Source organism: Meriones unguiculatus, chromosome 2 (genome assembly GCF_030254825.1).
Source record: "Meriones unguiculatus strain TT.TT164.6M chromosome 2, Bangor_MerUng_6.1, whole genome shotgun sequence".
In the NCBI taxonomy this organism is placed as follows: Eukaryota; Metazoa; Chordata; class Mammalia; order Rodentia; family Muridae; genus Meriones; species Meriones unguiculatus.
In genome coordinates, this window is record NC_083350.1 from 117333565 (window position 1) to 117350964 (window position 17400).

Here is a 17400-nt window from a genome sequence, read left to right on the forward strand (position 1 = left end):
GCTGTTGATTGGTTCCCACCACGGTACGCTGCTCGGAGGAGCCAATCAGGGGACACTAATAATAGGTGGATCCTCTCAGGCAAGGGAGCCCAGCCCAGGGCTGGTAGTGTCTCTCCATCCCCACAGCGGACAGCGACCTGAAAAGAGGGGCTCAGAAGCGTGGCGGGGGTAGGCTGAACTAAGAGGGGACCAGATCCCAAGGAGAAACACTGAAAGATATTTTCTAAGCCAGGTGGGCAGACTGGATGGCCACAACCTGTTCAGTAAGCCATATGCACAGGATAAGGAGCAAGCATAATACAAAGCTTTTTTTTTTTTTTTCCTTCATACTTTCAATCAAAACCTGCCCTGATTCCGAGCATGCCCAGACGGCCACAGCACCCTCGGAGTTTTGATGTGTGTGAGTTGTAGGTTGGAAAGGTGGGAGCTGGGACGGGAGAGAGGCAGAAGTTTGTCTTTGGCCCTCTGACCCGGCGGAGTTGGGGAAACAGGGCCGACCGAGACAGAGGTGGTCCTTCTTGCTTTGGGAGACCAGTCACATCCTTCCGCCTGAACACGAGTGGAAAGCCGGGCTCTGGTCGTGTCAGTGCAGCTAGATGCCAGGAAACTGCCCTGGAAGGGTGTGGTGGGCCAGAGACGTAGGCGAGGTCCGTCCCTTAGGTGGGGCGGAGGAGCGCGGCTCCACCCAGCTGCAGCTGCCAGGCAGCGGAGTGCCCTGGGAGTTTACGTGCAGCGACCAATAAGTTTGGAGACTTGGGTCAAGTGCGACCTTGTTAGACATGCTTTTTCCATCTTCTTGTGCTCGCCCCGCCCCCACCTCTCTCCACCCCTTGCCAGTGCGGTGAGGGCTAAAGGGCTTTCTCCCTCCTTCTCTTCCTAGTTGAACCCTTCTGCTCCGAAGTAAGAAGCTTTTCCCCTGTGCGGGCAGTGGTGACCTGATTGTCTCTAAGCTCCCGGGCAATTTATAGCTTGGTAATACCGAGAGATGCCAAACAGAGCGATTGAGAGGCTTGGTGGGGAGGGCGGGCTGGCCGGCCCCTGGGACAGCCCAGCTCCGGCGGGCGGGAGCCCTAACTACTCCACAGGTTTTCATGACACTAAAAGGGATGTTCCTTTCTCGCTCACTTGACCTTGCCTAGTGCCCTCTGAACCTCTTGTTTAGTTTAGAGATCCTAGCAGTTTGTGTAAAGTTGATCAATAGGCACAAATGAGAACTCCCCTAATTGGGCTCTTTATTTTCCTGACAGGATGACCGTGGCTTCTCAGGTAAGGAAATAAATAGGTATCTCAATTCCCCAAACTCATCCACTTTGAACTGGAGTTTTATTAACACTGGTGTGCAAAGGTAACTGTAGCGAGAATTCAATTAACGGTAACACATTTCTTCAGGTTTTTTTTAATTAAATCTCTTCTATTTATATAATGTTTAAGATTAAGAACCTTATTCTAAATATACAGCAAGAGAAGACAACCTTCCAATAAATGTATACTTCTGGGACACAAATGCCTGTGTTTGGGGCTCTCCCTGTTTTCTTTATCAAGAACTTAGAATGAGGGGTAAACTAGGAAAAGAACACACCTTCAAACTGCAACTTCATGTAAATATCTGCCGTTTGTTTTCCGAAATAGTTCCAGTCTTCTTTGAAAATATTTTCATAGGTGAAAAAAAAAGAGATAGTAAGCATTATAAATTGAATTTAAATGTTTGGTCAAGGACAGAAGGAACAGGAAGAGGAGGGGGAAGGGATAGGGTTAGTGCAAGAGGAGACAGAAGAATCAGGTATCTGTGTGCTCCAATAAAGATGAATGCATGACAGAATTATTGTAATATCCACCTAATAGAAATTTTTACTCTAAAAAATGCCTATCTCTCTCTTTAGGTTTTTAAGTTAAAAATGACATGTTTACCTCATTATGAGCAGCAGTCTACAGAGAAAGGAAGAAAGAGCATATCAATGAATAGAAGAGAACTACAGAATTTTTTGAATTTCTGTTGCAGACCCTGATTCTATCATCATTTTAGCCATTTTTTTTCCTCTCCACCTCATACCCTACCCAATATGGTTCTTCAGAGGGCAGGAATATGCCAGGCTTCCCCCAGTGTTTTCTGAAGAAGACTGCTCTCTGTAATAAATGAGCTTTGGGCACATTTAAACTGTACTTAATTTTAGAATTAATAGCATTTTTTACTTGTCAATATTAAGAAGATTATTTGCATGCTGACGTTGGATACAAAGTAGCTTTTGGAGGACTGAAGTTTTTAATTTTTGTTTTTTTTTCCTCCCTCCTATTTGTATATCCTTGTCAACATTTCAACATTCAGGAATTCACAGAAGACCTTGCCTGGCCCTATTTGGTTGGTATGACACTACAGTTTTTGTTGTTCTTGTACACATGCTTATGGAAGCTAGAGGATGGCATGGTTATTATCTTCAGGAATACTCCTCATCTTCAGGAATGCCATCCACCCTCTTTGGGGCAGGATCTCCCTTTGTCTCTGAGCTCACCAATTAAGTTACACTTGCTAGCCATCACCTCTCCAGTGCTAAGATTATGACTGCATGCACCATCACACCTGGCTTTTATATGCGTCTGAGGATTAAACTCTGGTCCTAATGCTTGCCAAGCCAATGCTTTACTGAGCATATTCTTAGTCCCAAGTATATTTCTATTGAAGACACTGTGTATGGTTTCTTATCTTCATATTATACTGCTCTTTTTTTAAAAAGAAAGATATGTTCGATAAACTTGTTTCATTCTTTCAACTTTCTTTAGACCATTTACAGGCACTTTCATATTTAGGATTCCTATCTCTTTTACCATCAGCTCATTTCCTGACTGTACAGTGTTGATTCTTTTCTTAATTACTTGTTATTTTCAGAACTGTTTCCATGTTGAATTTTTTTTTGTGAACAAATTCCTCTTTTTATTAATTAAAAAACTTTTTTATAACCTCTGTGTCAGTGCCAAAATTCCCCTTATTTTTTTTTCCTCATGAATTCCTTTGTTTCCGATTTTAATGATTTCTTTGCCATCTATTTTAGCTTATGAGATCAAAATAGAAACTGAACTGTACTGGGGGCAGAGGAGAGAGTTGAGTGTTATGGGAAGAGAGGGAACTAGAAAATTTAGAAACTAGAAATTCATTAAGCACAAACTGAGCCAAGATTTTCTGTGGGCCACAGAAAATACTTGCATGAGAGAGATATCAATAAAATTTACATTTTGGTGAAAAGGCTGTTATAGCCAATTGATAGATAATACATATGTTTACAGTTCATTAGGACTCTCACATATCATTAAACCTTACATCCTTAATTGTTTTAAAAAAAAACTATCCAAAAATTTAATTACCCAAAAGGATGAAAAATGAAAAATAACCAACTCTTCCAATTTTGTTGTTCTTTATATAGATGCAAAGCTGGTTTTTTTCGCTCCATTGTTTCTTAAGACACTGATTCCCCCATCTCCTTGGGTTTTTCTTTTTAAGATAGGGGATTGATTAAGAATTTGTTTTCTAGTCTGAGAATTTAGTAGAATCTGAGCCTTACAACTAATTGGCTGTGTGACCTTGAAAGATGTGCAAAACCTCTCCAAGCTTTGGGTTTCTTATTTCTCATGTGTATATAATGTATGTACATAACATACACCTTTAGGGATTTTGTAAAGAAACAGTTCATGCTAATTCCCACAACCTCGCAAGGTCATAAGGTCTACTAACCTTTTTAATTACTTTATCATTATATTGTTCTTATTGCTGCTAATACATTCTTTCTCCCCTGACCCCGGGTTCCTGAAAGAGTGGATTTTCTGTCATTGTTTCATCTATTTAAGCCAATATGAGAAGTATTCTTGGCCTAAATTTGAAAAATTATAAGGACTTAGTAATTGGGGGATGTAGAGATGTCTTGGCCAAAAAGAGTTGGTTTGGAATGGATCCAGATTCAGGTCCTAGCATCAAACTCAGGCAGCTCACAACTGCCTATTACTCTAGTTCCAGGGCATTAACACCCTCTCTTGGCCTCCATGGGTGCCTACTTGTGTATGGTATACACACTGTTAGGCAGGCACACACATACATCTAAATAATAAGTACTGAAAGAATGAACAAACCAGAGAAGGAAAGAAAACCAACTTCTGTATGAAGATATGAACAGCTTCCTCTCTTTTGTGTTGCTCATAGGCTGTATCCTTCCAGGAGATGAATTATAACAGAACTTGTGGTGAAGATGAGCTTCATCACTTTTTTGTTATTGAAATTTAGTTTGAATTAGTTTTTCAAACTAAGAGACATTCTATTCTAAGGGTGAAATAATTGATGAACACTATTTTTCCTGGAAAGTCTTTTTAAAAACAACTGTAGTGATAGAGCTGTTTTGGTTTCTCTTCTCCTTTTTCCTCTCCCTTCCTCTCTCCATATATATATGTTTTTGTGTGTACGTATATGTATATGCATGTGCAAATGTATATGTACATATCTGTCTCTCAAGATCATTTGGCCAGGCATTACCGCTTGTTTTTCTTTTCCCTTTTTATATAAATACATTTATTTTCTCATAGAGTATACCTTGATTATGGTTTCCCCACACTCTACACCTCTCAGTTTCTTCCCGCCTTCCCTTTCATCCTGATCTACCCTTTTTCTGTCTGTCATTAGAAAACAAACAGGCTTTTAAGGGATTATAATAATACAATATAATATAATAAGATAAAACAAACAAACAAAAAAACCCCTAAGAATTCAAGGTTGGTTAAGAGAAACAAACAGAAGTAAAGAACCCGAGGGAAAACAATGATTTGAGACTCACTTGTTTACACACTCAGGAATCCAATAAAAACACTAAACTATAAGCCATAATATGTAACTGGATTCTCTAATTTGTGAGTTCTTTTGCTACCCTTTATCCACCCCCAACACCCAGTTTCACCACTAAATAAAAGAGAAAGGAGAAGAAGAGACAAACCACTACCAACCCTTACTACCCAACAACCACCAACCCCACCTCTGGTCCTTAGCATTTATATACCCTATGAAAAGTTCCCAGAATTCCAAGTGTCACACAATTGCAGAAACTATCTGCAGCTGGCAAGACCACATCTCTGCAAGATCAGGAGGCAATTCATAGTCAGCTGCTGTGAATAGTCTGAAGCAGATGCAGTCCCTACACTTGGGATTAATATGTCTGTGCTATATTAAAGAAACCAAATATTATAATATGTCTGTGTTTTTTTTTAAGAAACCAAAACTCCAGAATTGTCACTATAGTAAGTAAACATGCAGAAGTCCTGGTGCAAACTCATGCATATACTCTGCATGTTGTCTCAGTCTCTGTGAGGCTTCTATAGGATAATATGTAATATAATATAATATAATATAATATAATATAATATAATATAATATATAATAAAACTGCATTGGATTATGACCAAAAAAAAAGAAGGGAAAGAGCATAAGAAAAGGCACAAGAAACATATAGAAGCAGACAAGACCTGGTTTGCATGCTCAGGAATCCCATAGAAACACTAAACTGGGAGCAAAGGACCTGTAGGTTAAAAAAAGAGAGAAAAATATATATTAAATATAGAAATAAAAAAATAACAATGTTTAAATACAGAAAGACCAAACCATGATCCAACCATTTTAGTCAAGGAACCTCCAAAGACATCACTGAGTTCATTTTCTATTGGCCATCTACTGGTGGGCATGCAGCCTACCCTTATGAGTAGTTTGTTTCTCCAGTGAGACTCCCTTGGAGAGAGCTAAATTTTCATTTGCAAGTGGTTATCAGTTGGAGATAGTGTTTGGGTTAGGGATAGAGGTATGTGTCCAACTCTTTCAGCTCTAGGAGCCCAACTGGTACAAGCCCTGTGCATGCTGCCGTAGTCTCTGAGCTCATATGTGGATCAGTCAGGTTGATTTAGAAGGTTGTTTTCTAGGTGTTCTCCACCCCCTATTGCTCTTTTTTCTGCCTCCTCTTTTACAGGCTTTCCTGTGCCCTGAAAGGAGAGATTTGATGGAGGAATCCTATTTAGGGCTGAGTGTTCCAAGGTCTCTCTCACTCTCTGCATAATGTCTGGCTGTGGGTCTCTGTATTTGTTCCTAACTGCTGCAGGAGGAAGCTTCTCTGATGATGGTACTTACCTATGAGTACTTATCTATGAGTATAGCAGAATGTCATTGGGGGCATTTTGTCAAGATTCTTTTTTTTCTTTTCTTTTCTTTTCTTTTCTCTCTCTCTCTCTCTCTCTCTCTCTCTCTCTCTCTCTCTCTCTCTCTTTTAACAGTACTATTTAGTGTTTCCCTAGGTCCCTGGGCTATGTAGTCTCAGGTCTTTGGTCACATGAGGAGTGTTGGGTATGGGTTCCATCTTATGAAATGAGCCTTAAGTCAAACCAGATATTGATTGGTTACTCCCAAAAGCATTGTGATACCATTGTCTTCCAGATAGGACACCATTGTAGATCAAAGGCTTTGTGGCTAGGCTAGTGCTTACATTTCTCCTTTGGTAGGCTGCAGAGTAACTTCCTGTACCAAACATGCTAGTATGTAGGTATGAAGGCTCTGTGTAGCTACCAGCTCTCAATTTCCCCATGGATATATAAGTGTTGATTCATTAATAGGGACTTGCTGTCAGTATGTGAGGAACAACATATAGTCTTGGCAAAGCCTGGGTTGTTTGGGAATTCCCTTTGACCAACAGCCCAATTGAATGTGACTCAATCTCTGTACTGGAAGCTTTATTTGGTGCTGAGACATGTCCAGTGGGGGCTCTGTCTCCCTGATCATTTGACCTTTCATTTAGATCTCCTTAAATATTTGTTAATAACCTATTAAATATTAATATTGATATCCTATTATATTAATATATTATATATTAACATGTGTATAACCGATTACTATACTATATCTTATATAACATATTATATATTAATATATATATAAGCTTCTACTGTATTAAATTTCCCTACTACCCCTCAAATGGCACTTAATTTTAGCTATCTCTCCTTGTATTCTCTTCTTCTTCCCTCTCTTCCCCCTCTTTTCCACTTGATCCTTCTGTTCCAGCTTCCCCCCATGTATTTATAACTATTTCCCATTCCTATATAAATCAATCTGTCCTCTTCTAGTTCCTTACTCTACATCTAATCTCTGTTTCTATGGATTGTAGCTTGCTTTCCATTGACTTAATAGCTAATATCCACTTATAAGTGAAAGTAAATACGTATTTGGTATATATTTCAAAACCCAGAGTACCCCACCCAGGTTCATTTTTTTTCTGGTTCTATCCATTTACCTGAGAATTTCATGATTTCATTTTTTAAATGGCTGAGTTATATTCTATTACTATAACTCAGCCTTTTGAGGGACATCTAGCTGTTTCCAATATCTGGCCATTATGAATGGAGTGGTAATGAACATGGTTAAGCCAGTGTTTCTGTAGTAGGACGAAGTGCCTCTTGGGTATGTGTAAAGACTACCAATTATTTTATAGTCAGTTAAATAAGATAGAGACAAGTAGGCTCTCTGTGTCAGAATTAAATGAAAAGAGATTAATACATGAATTTTCTGAGTGACCACCGATGGTGCTTAGGACAGAAACCTCGTATTGGAAGAAAAATAAAATGAAGCCAGATGGAGCCAGTCTGCTACAGAGTTAGAACCCCATAACTGAATCACAGTACTTCACAATTTACAGATAAAAGGAAATAAAGAGCTAGCAGCATTCAATGTAGCCTTATAAAAAGCCTTTTCTTAAATACATAGCTAGGAAAATACCAGAAATGAAAAGAAGGACAGTGACTCAAAAAGTAATATATTGTGCCAGGCTGCTGAGGTTAGTGAAGAAAATATTATTTAGGCGAATAGATATGTCTCAAAGGCAAAATAAAAGTGTATTTGAGCTAATGCTAGCAAAGGCCTGAGAAAGGAAACATTTGATATATTTTGTGAATACCATGTCATTAAAAAAAAAAAAAAAACACTTGTGAAACCTGGCTTACTAAGAAGCAAGAACAACATTTGAAATCAGGAAAAAGGGTTTCTGTTCAACTGAACATAGAGAATGATAGTTCAACTGCTGTCTTCAAGTTATGCAAAGAGTGTGACTATACAGAATAATTGACTTATTCAAAGCTGTAGAGGGCCAGACATCAGGCTAGATGAGAGTCAACAAGCTAAAATGACTTAATAATATTATTTGAGGATAAAGGATAACAGACAATGAAGGCCTGCATTTTATGATTTGATTGTGTTGTGGTCCATGGTCAGATCCAAAAAAACCAAGGAACTGATTTGTTCTGGATTGTTTTTGGAAAGTGTTGTATCCAGTAGAATTTCTTCTTGCTAATAAGCAGCTTGATCTACTTTTTTTCTATCTTATCAAAGTAATAAATACAAAGAAGATCTTGTATAGATCAAGATATCCTCCTATTTCAAGAATTTGGAATAGTCAAGACATCATGCAGATGACCGATCCCTGGGTGACTGATGGTTTGCTTGGAAAGCATGCTTCAATTCCAGGTGGTTGTAGGCTGTTATGTATGTAGAATCCATAATAATATCTTCTCCTTGATCATGATTGTACCGTGTCCTATATTGTACATCAGTGACAAGTAGAACTTGAAGCACAGATTGAGGGGGTCAATACTAACAGTATAAATAACAAACAAAGATTTTCATAACGGTTGAGACACAGAAATATTTAACAACCTTCCAGAGATCAACAGCTGGCAAACGTTCCACTTTTCACATTTCAACCACATAGACTTGACAAGGTTAATAGACATTTAAAAAGAACCCAAAATAACTGTGAGTATGTCAAGGACTGCCAGTCCTCCTCTTGGAGACTCCAAAAATACCTCATAACTTTGAAAATTTGTGAAATAATAACCATAAAACTTTTATTAGTATAATCACCTCTTTATTAACCAAGGAAAATTCAAGCTAGGACAGGAATTGTTTACCTGTCACTCATTTAATGAATGGAACCCAAACTGAGAGGTGGCTGTGGAGATGAGAAGTCTTTATTTCATTATGGAATTCATGATGACTTAGTATGAATGGATTGAAGGGCACTCAAGCTATTTGTGAGTTCACCTCGCATCTTCAAAGGTCAGGTGTTAAACATCATCTTTTACTCATTTTCTCCTTACAACCTGTACCACGAATGAACCCCTATCTGGTATTTTGTACTTATTATATATTAGCTATTGTTCAGTTTTACCACATCTGTAAATATGTATATCTAAAAATGTTATTGTTTTTAAAGAGTTTATAAACAGAATTATCCCATATGTATAAAGATACAAACATGCATACATATAAAAACAGACACACATACACCACACACACAGAGCAAGAGAAAGAACATTTTTCTTAATTTAATTTTAGGGTTTAAAGGCCAATAAGATAGCTCACTGAGCAGGTTAAAGTTGTATGTCTCCAAGACTTATGACCTGAGTTGGATCCCAGAACCCACATGGTAAAAGGAAAGAACCAGTCATTGTTACACACACACACACACACACACACACACACACACACGAGTTATAAAGTGTAAAAAAAAAAAAGAATTGGTTTTAAGGAGGTTGGAGTGATGGCTCTTTAAGTAAAGTGCTTACTATACAAACATGAGGACCTGCATTTGCTCTAACACCTATATAAAGCCAGACACAGCAGCAATTCATATCTGCAGACCCATTGCTGGGGGTATAGACACAAGAAGACGCCAGCCAGCCTAGCCAGAACTGCAAGCTCTATGTTCAGTGAAACAGATGCCTCAAAATGTAAGGTAGAAGAGTAATGGCTTCCAGACACCTATGTGCAGCGACAAGCCTGTACATACATAGGAATTCCACACACATATGAACTTTCAATGAGAATAATAGGTTTGGGGTTTCATTTTCTCTAGATGACTCGTGTTATATTCAATTATACATCTATTTAATTTGGTTTCCTCATTTTTATTCAAAAAGTTTTCATTCCATATATTTTAGTCATGTTCCCCTTCCTTGAACTTCTCCCAGCAGGTCCATCCTGCTTTGGGATTTTGCTCTAATTTTGAATATTTTGTATCTTACAAAGCTGTGATAAACATTCTTCCAAATGCCCCTGTTTTTCATTTGCATACATCTTTCTTGAGTACATCCAGGTTAAGAGTTGGTTCCAGGTTTTGAGGATCTGAAATTTACATAATTTACTCTTTATGAAAGTGTAAAGTAGCACTAACATAGGCACTGATGGGGATATTTACTTGGATTGAAAAAGGAAATAACAGTTCATGTCAATGGGTCTTCCTCAGTGAATGTCACCTATACACAGTTGAATTGTTAACCTGCACTCTTCTGATTTCTGAGAAAATGGGCATTAATGCCATGTTCTTATTGGCTATGTCTATTTTCTTTTCCATAACATATATTTATCAAATCTTTTGTCTAAATTCTAATTAATACAATATAAAAATATGCTCATGGTCTCTATATGTATTGCATTTTTATTCCTTTTGGTTTTGTTTTCACATACACACATACAAAAAGTATTATAAATATACATTAGGATTTTAATGTTAGATGCTAAAGCTAAAACTAATTGTTATGATGGACTTAGGGTTTCCCTAAGTGTCTTGTAATTTATTTATAAATAACCTGAGTCATTTGACAATCTCTAGTTCTTCTTTACCATGTCTTTCCTCTCTATTCATATAGGTCTCTTTTTATTTGATTTCTTTCCTTTTTATTTATATCTTTCATATAATATATTTAGTAATATTTACCCTCTCCCAATGCCTCATTTATTTCTCAGGTTGTCAGTTCTTAATGATTGAATATTACTTATCTATTAATTTCAGTATTTAGAACATTGGTGGGTTTCTGGTTCTTCTCTGGACATTTGTAATTTAGTCCCCTCCTCCAGCAAAATTTGTTGTCTCTTTAGTTTTATAACGGTACAAATTTGTTACAGTCAATATAGAAAGTCAGTGTGATGTGTTTATCTAGAGATTATTTAACTTTTCAACTTAAATCATTATACTTATTTAACTAAGACTCTACTTTAGTTCCTTTCAAAAATAGATGGAAGAAGAGAACACTGTAATTCCTCTTTACTAGGTCAGTCTGATAGAATATTAGATAAAGAGAGCCCGAGGAAGTTGGATAATAACCTTTATTTCCAAGTATGAAAAAAGTCCTTTGAAATATAGTAGCAAAGGTAAAATGGCAGCCTACTGAAAAGATTATACACACTGACCCAATGAGAAATAAAAAAATCAACCAAGTAAAATTTAATCCACAAATCCATGAGTTCCACTAATGAAAGAAAAGAAAAATATAAACAATAAGAAAGCCACATTATTATTACCTTAACTTATACATAAACTGAACTTCAAAAATGCAATATCATTTTCTAAAATTAGTCAATATGTCATGAATGTCCCTTTTGCAACTCTATTAAGAGGTGTACTAGAAATATGGAAACAAACAGGTAGATAAACAAGTAGATGGACAACAAATTCGAACAGTAATATAACTACTGTTTAGACCAAATAATTTTAAAAATATGTAAAACTTTATGGAATCCACAATATAACAATTAAAGTAATGATTTCACAGAGAATTTCCATATACACATAAATATCAGTCATATTTACACATATCATTAATGAGCAACCTATAAAAGAAGTACAAAGTGAGGTTTCAGCCTCTTCCCTAGGGTCTTCCTTGTTGTTTAGCTTTTTTAGGACTATAGATTTTAGTATGCTTATCTTATATGTATAATATCCACTTATAAGTGAGTATATACCATATATGTCTTTCTGCTTATGGGTTACTTCACTCAGGATGATCATTTCTATTTCCCACCATTTGCCTGCAAAGGAAATTCATAGGCTACTCTGTTTCCAACAGGATTGCCTAGTAAGGGGAGCAGGGGTTGTCTCTGACATAAACACGGTGGCTGGTTCTTTGATAACCTCCTCTTGGGAGGTGCAGCCTTGCCAGGCCACAGACGAAGGTGATGCAGCCAGCTCTGATGAAACCTGATAAGCTAGGGTAAGACAGAAGGAGAGGAGGTCCTCCCTTATTAGTGGACTAGGGAAGGAGCATGGGAGAGAAGAGGGTGGCAGGGAAGGAAGGATTGGGAGGAGATGAGGGAGGGGGCTACAGCTGGGATACAAAGTGAATAAATTGTAATAAATAAATAAAGATATATAAATAAATAAATAACAAAATAAAAATATGTAAAAAGAAGTACAAAAATAATTTCATTTATAATAGCACTACAAAAATAAAATATTAAAACAAATTTTAGAAAATATACAAATCCTGTACATTAAAACTATAAATATTTCACTATAAGACATTGTAAAATACTTAAAAGGCCTTCCATATTTATGATTTGGAAAACTTAAAACTATTAAAATGGCACCAGTGGCTTAATGTATACACTGCAAAATATTTCTTTCCCAAAAGCCAGTGGCCTGGGTTTGGGGATATAGCTCAGTGGGTACAAAAAATAATGTGCACATTTGCTATGTATGGTGACATACACTTGTAATCCCAGCAATCAGGAGATGCAGGCAGGAAAATCAGAAGTTCAAAATCTTTCCCTGCTACATGGTAACTTCAAGGTTATCCAGTTTAGGGGTGGGGGGCACGATGGCCTTTTGTGGAGAAGTGAAAATAGGATACTAAAATTAATACAATAATTGCAGGTAACCTTGAAGAGCCAAACAATACCAAATGAACTAACAAGCAAGGAATCTCGCCTGGGAAACTAATGTCGCAATGGCAGGAATTTAGCAGTTTAGAACTATTCTAAGCCTGGAAATATAAACCGATGAATAAGAGAGAATGTGCAAGAAAACTAAGTACCTACAGTCACCTGATGTGTGGCAATGGTATTAAGACCATGCATTGAGGAAAGGGATCTAGTCTTTTCTGTAACTGGTACAAGGAGAGCTGAATTTCCATGAGGAAAGGAAAACTACATAAATGCAGAAGTTTTTGAAGACAATAAAAGCAAATCTTTATTATTAGATTTTTCAGTTCTTGTAATATGTAACACTAAGAGCACAACCACCCAAAGAAAATAAATTAGTCACCACCAAAACAACAATAAACCAGTGACTCAAAGATCATGACATAGAAAGTTAAAGGCAGTCCAGAGATTGGTAGAAAATGTTTGTAGTAAAACCTGTATCTGAGTCTTATCCACACAATAGAAAGAATGTCAATAAATTAATCAACTGCTCAATGAATTTAATAACTACTTTTTCTGATAAGGTACACAAATAACCAATAGAAACTTGAAAATATACATTAAGAATCATGAATTGGAAAACTAAGTCCAAAATTACAATATTTTCTATATACTATTTCACATCCACTAGTAAATATGCAGATGATTACATGGAGAAAATTACACCCTTAATGTTTTGCTTAGAGACAGACAAATGATGAAGCTGCTATAGAAAATCCAGCAAGTGGTTTTTCCTTAGCCATCTTTAAAAGTATCCTGTATTTTACTATTTTCCTTAAATGCTCTTAATATTATCTTGCTAAGTTCTATAAAATATGCATGTGTTAAAAGAGAACTCCAAAGATAACTGATCAGGGAAAAAGGTAGTTTGTTTTGTTTCAGTAGCTCAAGCTGGTCTTAACCTCACTGTGTAGCAGAAGATAACCTTCAACTCCTGATCCTTCTTACTCCACCTCTAAAGTACTTGGATTGTTTTTTTTTCTCATTTTTTTCACTAAAATTATTTATTGTGCACATATTTTTGCCATGGCTTAGGCGTGAAATGTCCTCAGGGAAGCACATGTTGAAGTTCCTGAGTGCTGCAATCTTCAGAGGTGGGCTTTAGTGAAAGGATTGGACCATGGCTGTAATGAGTTCATCAATATATTAAATGATGGGTTGGCTATTGAGAAGCAGTGGAAACCAATTATGAGACCCATAAGAAGGGTTATGTCCTTGGAAATTACTGTTTTGCTCTCTCTCCTACCTTTCTTTTCCTTCTCCCTTCTTTTCATGAAATGAGCCATATGATCCAGACCATGGTGTTCTGCCTTGCCACACGCACAGGATCAAAGGAGCCAAAGGATCATTGACGTAAACCTATGGGTTCCTGAGAAAAGGAGAAACTTTTCCTCCTCCTACTCCTCTTCTTCCTCCTTCTTCTCTTCTACCTCCTCCTTCTCCTCCTTCTTCTGAATCAGGGTTTCTCTGTGTAGCCTCGGCTGTCCTGGACTTGCTTTGTAGACCAGGCTGACTTTATTGTAGACTGGGCTTGTTTTGTACACCAGGCTGGCCTCAAACTCACAGAGATCCTTCTGCCTCTGCCTTCCTGAGTGATGGGATTACAAGCATGCACCACTGCACCTGACTTACCTTCGCTCCTTCATGTTGATTTTCCCCTGTATTTTTGGCAGCAGATAACTGCTGAAATCAAACATGTTCTGGAGACTTCTGTGATGCAAGACTTCTCAATTACTCTGCACTATAAAATAAAGCACAACGGAACTTCAGATTATGGAATAACACTAAAGAAAACAGTAGTAAAAAATGACACACAGAGTTGAAGTCTACACTTACGGACAGCTACCGAATCACAAAGGTTTTCGTGTAAGGAAAATGTAATCGCTGTGTTGGCAAGACAGCTCAGCAGGTAAGAGCACTTGCCACACAAGCAAGCCTGGTGACCTGGATTCCTTGAAGCAGTGAACACAGGCTTAATGATGACAGCCCTGGTATTTTAATGTGTGTATATCCAACATTATTTTCTTCATGAGAGTCTGAATTGCCTGTTATATCCGTTACAAAATATTATACATTTTCACGCTTTTGTGAAGCATTTCTTCTTCAAATTGTACTTCTGATTTGTTTCCAGAAAAGTGCAATTGACTGCTGTATTGCACAGTCCAGCAAACTCTCATCAACCCTGGCGATTTAGCTGAAGAAATGATTACTATGCATTCAGTTGTCTCTGCTCTGAGCCTCAGTAACTGCAGCTTCCAACCCATCTCTCATTCCCCACCTTTCCTGTATGCTCTTGACTTCAGAATAAGTGGAAAGCAGTAAACCCTTTCCTATCCAGTCTGGTATTAGTATTCATAAAGTTTACAATAGACATGTTGAATGTGTAGTTATCTAAAAGACATTCATTTATCACTTTATGAAAAAAGAAATCTGCTTGCCAGTCAATTCGTTCATGAATGTTTTCGGGATATTTTAAAGTTTGGGGAATGAGTTCTCTACTTCCACTCTGGATAGAACTCAGATCATTAGGATCAAATTCTGGTGTCAGACTGGCTAAGGAGTCAAGAATTGCACCCACTGAGCAAATTTATAAAACCAGATTATACTTTTCCTTCCATGATCAACTGTAATTTGGTATACCCCTAAGGAGTGGCCCTATCCTTCAGAGTTTGCTATTTCCATTAATATTCTTCCATGCTTCTGTTATGCCTTATTGAGCAACACAGGAGAACTTGGAAATGTGATTTCAATTTACAACAGGATGATGTTTCTAAAATTACGGTTAGTTTCTTTTTGAATTAGGTGTGTTTCAGGAAAAAAAAAAGGTATCTCTTGTCTACCAGATTATAACTTTGTTAAAAAATACTTTAAATTGTTTACTGGCACAAACAGCATTTTAAATTATAGAAGTTCTAAGTCATTTGGAAAGGCAGAAACAACTAACGTGAAAAACCAAGCAACAAATAAGTAGCATGCATATTTTAGTGAACAAGTTCTGAACAGAAATTGGATCAAACATGTTAATTTTGCTGTTCAAACTCTCCCTTGTTTTTTATTTATTAAGTTTTTTTTTGCTATCTCCTGACCTTCCATACCTATTGTGTGTTGATTTTTAGTGTGCTGTACCAAAGCTTTCTTCCTCAGGTTTGTGCATGTCTACACCTATATCTCCTTACTTTTCCGGCAGTCAGATTTGCTTTGCTTGCTTTTTATGCAGGTTGCTGATGTTTATCTGGTAACTAAAGAAGTATCTGCATTTGAAAAAAATGATAAAGATAGGCATAGTTGAACACGCATATTTCCATGTTCTAGCACTCAATCCTGCAATACCAACACTCAGAAGATGGAAAGAGGGGAAATGGGAGTTCAAGATTAACCTGGGTTAAATAGTGAGTTCAAGACCAGCACAATCTACTTCATAAGCCTCTGTCTCAAAGACCAAGGTAAGGGTATGTCAAAAACACCCAGTGAGCATGTGTAAGGCCTCAGGCTCAATCCTTGAAGCTAAAAACAATCACTGATAAAGTTATTTACCGTAACTTGTGTGCTGTTCTCCCTTTCCTCTCATTTTATGTTTTACTTTTATTCACCTTCACTTGATTTAGTTTTCTTTTATTTGGAAGTAAATTATATCAAAGTGTTTGCCTCAAAAAGAAGAAGCCACTGAGCTACAAAATGTATTGTTTTCCTCCCATCATTTTTTTCAGAATTTTAGAAATTTGTAAAATGAATGCTTTCTCACTTAACCCCTCTTTCTTCTTTCACTTTTGTTTTTCTAGCTTCTCCTAATTCCCCTACCCCAAATTTCATATAATCATGTGATAGACTTTTTTGGGAGAAATTCAGCTTTTCCAAGTGTCTAGTTCTAGTACTGAGTATTCTGAGAGATCCTAATATTATAGTCTTCATTCTATGAGACACTATTTTTAATACTAAATTGAGAAAAATGGTTAATTTCTGACACACTGTAAGCTTAGAAAGCATTTGGAATGTAGTCTTGGAATGTATATGTTAGTGCCTCATCTGGACAGTTATGTTCTATGTAACTAATAAGACTTTCTATATTAAAGTGTGAACATAACACATTTACACATCAGCAGTTATTCATATTATGTTTTACATGATTTATATTTCTGCCTGTATATTTTAAAAACCTATAATTAAGGAACATAAGATGTATGGTATAAATTTCCTAGAAAGCAACTTGGCAAGAGAGCAATTCTTTTATTTATGGGTATGTAAGGTTCTAAATAGCTTTTTGCTATTATTTCTCTGTATTAAAAATGTAAGTAGAGTCTTATATTGTTGTCAGAAAAGGTTCTGATACTTACTTGTATTTATTCATACTTTCTTTGATTTCTAACCTCTAGCAATGAATTCTAAGAAAATAAAATCTGGTAAACAAATGAAGACACACTTATAATTATTTTAGTTTTAGGTATACTTTATTAAAAGTGAAAGGGGTAGGGAGGAGATGAGGAAGGGAGGGAGGGTTTGGGAGGGAATGAGGGAGCAGATACAGTTGGGATACAGAGTTAATAAAATGTAACTAATAATTAAAAAAAATTAAAAAAAGAAAAAAGTGAAAACACTTTATTGTACATTGTAAAAGTCTCTAAGGGTTGAACAATGTTACACTGTATGGG

The 17400-nt window shown here is 36.8% G+C and overlaps 1 long non-coding RNA gene across 1 annotated transcript; it reads left to right on the top strand.

The window, feature by feature from the left end:
* Positions 1-129: 129 nt before the first annotated feature.
* LOC132652438 (uncharacterized) lies at positions 130-16708 on the top strand. The gene is made up of 4 exons (XR_009590019.1): positions 130-232; positions 1248-1266; positions 16067-16197; positions 16534-16708. It is a non-coding gene; the product is annotated as an uncharacterized LOC132652438 (long non-coding RNA).
* The last annotated feature ends 692 nt before the right edge of the window (positions 16709-17400 follow it).